Genomic DNA, 5,932 nt, shown 5'->3' on the forward strand with positions numbered 1-5,932 from the left:
TAGTTTAGTTAGCGGATTTAGAAAAATTCCAGTTATTTGAGTAAGCCTCCGACAAATAAGGGGTATACTGCTTGGCTTGCCGCCAAACCCACCGATCTTCGGGCGTATTTTTATCACTGTTTCAGACTCACCGAAAACTGCCTATCTTGGTACCCATTGACGCTAGCAGCCACCACACCACATTTCTACTGCATTCACGGCCACATCGGGCATACATAATGGCAGCGATTAGTAGCACAAGTATATACCAATCCCATATCCATATTTATTTCATTGTGGGATAATATGCCTGTGACGCAGTTGCTCGTAATTTGTTTAATTGATTTCTCTACGATTTCCCAAACATATCCAGGCGTTGTTATGAGAAAACAATTCCCTCCAACTATTACGTTGTGTTTCTTGAGAGATAGGTCTTGTTGTAGAATATTTGTGTCTATGAAATGACTAGATGAAGAGGGATGATTTCTCTAGCCAAAGGGTCTTACTACAAAATTAAGCAGGTATTAACGTCCAAGTATAGAAACAGTGAGTCCACAAGATGACACATGAAAACTTTGTTTTGATCACAGATATGTATGGGTGTGAAACATTCACAAGGGGAACCAGGAACGACACAATCTAATACCTTTAACTCACGATGTTAAGAGTTACTGCTGAATATCAGATGTATTGATCGAGAAAACAATATTGTAAACTAATGTAACGTTGTTAAACAAATGAATTATCTTATACGTTAGCACAGTTCTTTATTAAGGAATAGACTAGCTAGTATATGAAGATGCAAGAAAGGCTTTGTATGAACGATTCCACAACAACACAGGTCTAAAAAAATAGAAAATAAACAACTGCTGATATCGAGATATATAATCATTGACACAAAAAGTTTCATTAAAATCTAAGATTGACCATCAACAGAGCTTAGGTGCAAAATGTGATCAGTGGGAAGACAGAAACGAAAAAAAAGTGTTGTTAGAGCAGTCTGTTACAGATCAGATGGGTTAATCGAGCAAGATGTCCTTCAGCGAGATAACCAAAAATAAATGCCTAATCAAGTGCATGTTGATGATTTTCTATGAATATGGACCCATATTAGCTAACAATTTGGAAAATTATTCGATGCGCAGTTGTCAGGTTTTGGTTTATGTTCTGACTTATTGGACAGTTTCGGCCTCAGGCAATTTTCAAGCACGCTATCCATTATTTTTTATTAAAACAATAGTAGTTCTGCAGTAAATCCATTATTAGTTAAACGTACAAAGCAGTTACTAAACGGAATACATATTACATTACGTGTGACATCTTAATAGCTACATTTGTTGACATCGTGAGCATCAGTAACTGTGATGCCATACTGAAACGAAGAAATAGAATGTTTGAACACATACGAACTCATAAGTTGTTGTTGGAAACTGTAGCTAAAGAGATGGCGGAAAGAAAGAGGGAGACTTGGATATAAGTATGCAGAGTGTTTAAAAAAAGTGTCACAGATTACTACAGGTAGCAGTATTGATGAAAACTAGAAGAAAAATTACTATAATGATATGTCCAGAAACCAGTACCTGTTGAGATAAGGCCTAATCTGTCCTCTCATTCCCACCTTTTACATAGAAGTAGACATTAGAGACATGGCTACATGCTGTTACCATATTCATTGACACATCCTACAGCCCTTCATCGCTGTAAATCACACAATGACGTACACAGGGCTCCATTCCGATTGCGTCACATGTGTGGCCACACGCTCCTGTAACGTCTGCACATCGTCGATGGGTTAGGCATAGACCAGTTATTTTCAAAATTAGAATTATATTTGAATACCTTCAGATGCTAACGGGCGTTGATATATATCAACGGGGACAGGTGACAATGTGTGCCCCGACCGGAATTCGAACCCGGGATCTCCTGCTTACATGGCAGACGCTCTGTCCAGCTGAGCCACCGAGGGCGCAGAGGATAGTGCGACTCCAGGGAGTATCTCGCGCATGCCTCCCGCGAGAACTACATTCTCACACTATATTCGTAGTGCTCCTACCCAACACAGACATTACTCGTGGAAGATATTCTTACCAAGTCTCGTAAGAGTTCGGGTAATATGTGAGCATCTGCACAGAAGAAGGAGGTGATGGCCGGTATTGCCAGAACTATATACTTATATGGGTATGGTGTCTGTTCTTTCGGTGATGTCCATATCCATATCCATATAAATATATAGTATAAGTATATAGTTCCTTTCAATGTCCCCATAACCATAAATCGAGCAGATTCAGATCAGTCCATCGTCTCACAAACGTTGCGTTGTGGTACTGACGCACGAACTGTACAAAATGGGGTGGTGTCCCATTGTGAATGAATCACGGTCGTTGTCTTTCTACGAAGGTAACGACATCCTATTGGGCAGAAGTCGGTGATACACCACGGACTTTGGGTTATAATTTACAAGATGCAGGAGTGCCAACACGTTAAAGCTAAGAGACAGCTTCCAGAATGAGATTTCCATTCTGCAGCGGAGTGTGCGCTGATACGAATCTTCCTGGCAGATTAAAACTGTGTGCCGGACTTAGACTCGAACTCGGGATTTTGCCTTTCGCGGGCAGGAGAGCTTCTGTGAAGTTTGGAAAGTAGGAGACCCGGTACTGGGGGAAGAAAAACTGTGAGAACTGGACGTGAGTCGTGCTTGGGTAGCTGAAATGGTAGAGCACTTGCCCGCGAAAGGTAAAGATCCCGAGTTGGAGTCTCGGTCCGGCACACAGTTTTAATCTGCCAGGAAGTTTCATAACAGACAGCTGATTGCACTTGGGAAGTAAGCTTAACTCGATTTCTGAAAGCAAATTTTCAGTTTTATCGTAAGAGTGAACTTTTTATTTTTATTATTAACTTTAAACCGTTTCTGCGCATTCAGTTTACGTAAGAATGTGTGGTAATGAAAACAGCCGCTGGCCTGGGCTAAACCAAAAACTGTTCACATCATGTTCTTGTCTTAGATAGGAACCGAGCACCAAGATCCTCCAGAACCGCAACTCTGCTCGCGGCCTTCTCAGACACATTTGTAACAGTGCTTCCGTTCTGTAGCGATACTGAAACGATTCTGGTGCCTCGCCTCCGTGATTGCTAGAAGATTTGCACCTGCCCACACATATACAATGTGTTAAATTACTGCGCTATCTCTTATGAATCCTGCCTACATCAACGAATCAGGGTACCAGCATTGCTTTCCGGACTTGTAACTATCGGATACTGTCCACTGGAAGAATATAAGACACATTTGTTTAAACTCCCTGCGCAATCCACGCCGCCAGTAGCGTCGCCTGCAGCAGTTATGATGAAATAAAGAGAATAACTTGTAAGTGACGAGAATGGTAAACTGCATCAACTGATGATGGAAACACCAGCAGAAGATCAGGAGTATGGCTTCTCAGGCACGTAACTGGAGTTCATGAAAGTCAGCATTTACGAGTGTACTGCAGCGCCTTTCGTGGACAAGACATCGAGTTCGAAAGCTTAATGGCAATTGCACCGAGAGAGATATCGGAACATCGGCCGTAAGCTAGCAAACGGCTCTCTGGCATTTTTCCGCTGCTTGTTTCTGTGCTCGGGGAGCGCTTAGCGAAACCTCGCTTGAAGAACAGCCCTTTCAGAGGTCCGCGCAGCTGCTTTATTGCCTTTGCCGGGCTGTAAGTGATGGCTGTTTCCCGCAAACGACACAGCGATTACGGTCTGACTCGCCTCTCGTCTGCAGGAGACGAACGCGCGTTCCGCAGGACGCACGACCGCCGCCGCTCGGGGAGCGGCGAGACGGACGAGCGCGGGGACGCCGCCCCCCGCCCCCCTGCGCCGGCTGTAAAGCGGGCGCGCAGCCGCCTCCCGCCCCGCAGCCGCCGCAGCGGCGACGACAGATACCCGATATCGGCGGTCGCCGCACACAGCCAATAGCTCGGCACCGCATTCCTCGGAGACGGCAGCCGCTCTAAACGGAATGTCTGTCTTTAAAAAGAGGGCAACGGAAAAAAGAAAAAAAAAGGAAGGCCGAGGACGAGGGAAACCGAGGAAGGAGAACAAGGAGGCGGAAGTGGAGGAGGAGGAAAAAAATTAGGAGACAAGTCCCCAGACGTGTATCTGCGGTCGTCGCGAGATTTAGTGCTCGCGTAGGCCTCCGGGGAAGCGTCTGTCTTCTGTCGTACTGGAGGAGTACGGCGATGCCGGGAGGGCGTTCGAGCTCCTCGAAGGTGCCGGGAAAGCAAGTCGTGATGTCCCTGCAGAGAAAGAGAGGGAAATGTCTGCAAAACGTGCGCCAGGCAAAATGTGGCTTGTAAGGATACCGTTTATCTGCCTAATAATCTGTGTTGTAGGCTGAGTGTACCTGGCACTGGTTTAAGGTCATGCGAGGCCCGTTGCACCGATGAAGTACGGTGCCTCTATCCAGCAATACGAGGTGTGTGAGTAAAATAATGAGACAGATTTTTTTGTCTAATGAGTTTTAACTGTTTGAAAGAACAATATTATCCCGTTCAGAGTAGGTCTCTTCGGCAGCTGTACACCTGTGGAATCGTTGTTCCCAGTCTACATCTACATCTACATACATACTCCGCAATTCACCATACCGTGCGTGGCGGAGGGTACCTCGTACCACAACTAGCACCTTCTCTCCCTGTTCCACTCCCAAACAGAACGAGGGAAAAATGCCTATATGTCTCCGTAAGAGCCCTAATCTCTCTTATCTCTGTGGTCTTTCCGCGAAATGTAAGTTGGCGGCAGTGAAATTGTACTGCAGTCAGCCTCAAATGGTGGTTCTCTAAATTTTTTCAGTAGCGATTCACGAAAAGAACGCCTCCTTTCCTCTAGAGACTCGCACCCGAGTTCCTGAAGCATTTCCGTAACACTCGCGTGATGATCAAACCTACCAGTAACAAATCTAGCAGCCCGCCTCTGAATTGCTTCTATGTCCTCCCTCAGTCCGACCTGACAGGGATCCCAAACGCTCGAGCAGTACTCAAGAATAGGTCCCCTTTACAGATGAACCACATCTTCCCAAAACTCTACCAATGAATCGAAGACGACTATCCGCCTTCCCCACAACTGCCGTTACATGCTTGTTCCACTTCATATCGCTCTGAAATGTTATGCCCAAATATTTAATCGACGTGACTGTGTCAAGCGGTACACTACTAATGGAATATTCAAACATTACGGGATTCTTTTTCCTATTCATCTGCATTAATTTACGTTTATCTTTATTTATAGCTGCCATTCTTTACACCAGTCACAGATCCTGTCCAAGTCGTATCCTCACTCAACGACGACGCCTTCCCGTACACGACAGCATCATCAGCAAACAGCCGCTGATGGACTTCGGCTGGTACAGCCTTTAACATGTCAGTCACATTCTCCAGAGTCCCAAAACGCCGTCCTTTTAAGTTTTTCAATTTTTGTGAAAGAGAAAAGCCACAAGGGTACACATCAGGTGACTAGGGGGCTGTGCAGCAACAGAAATACTAATTGAGGTCAAAAATCCCGTGATGGAAATAGGCGTGTCACATGTGACCTTGTCATGATGCAGCACCCACTATCTGCAATGTCTGGGCTCACTCGATTCACCCTTTTCCTGAGTCTTACAAAAGCATTTTGCATAGCAATTGCTTGACAGTTTGTCCTGGAATATTTCTTAATGCATGATATCTCTACTGTTAAAAAACACAAATCGGCAGTGACTTGGTTTTTGATTGCCTTTTCGAGCTTTTTTCCCGTCGAGGAGATGTCTCAATGTGCCAGTCCTCACTTTGTTACTTCATCTAAGAATCGTACTCAAAAATCCATTCTTCGATTGTCCTTCTGCTCAGTTGTAGGGTTCTTCAGCACCAGTTTCGCAGAAACCTTTCGCAAGTGCAAACCTTCGGTCAAAATTAAAATTTGATGTACAGTAGAAGTTTTTTAGTTT

General features: G+C 44.7%; 1 non-coding gene across 1 annotated transcript; it reads right to left on the reverse strand.

The window, feature by feature from the left end:
- Positions 1-1,871: 1,871 nt before the first annotated feature.
- On the reverse strand, positions 1,872-1,946 carry Trnat-ugu (transfer RNA threonine (anticodon UGU)). Its single transcript has one exon. It is a non-coding gene; the product is annotated as a tRNA-Thr (tRNA).
- Between the last annotated feature and the right edge of the window lie 3,986 nt (positions 1,947-5,932).

Source organism: Schistocerca serialis, chromosome 1, assembly GCF_023864345.2.
Source record: "Schistocerca serialis cubense isolate TAMUIC-IGC-003099 chromosome 1, iqSchSeri2.2, whole genome shotgun sequence".
In the NCBI taxonomy this organism is placed as follows: Eukaryota; Metazoa; Arthropoda; class Insecta; order Orthoptera; family Acrididae; genus Schistocerca; species Schistocerca serialis.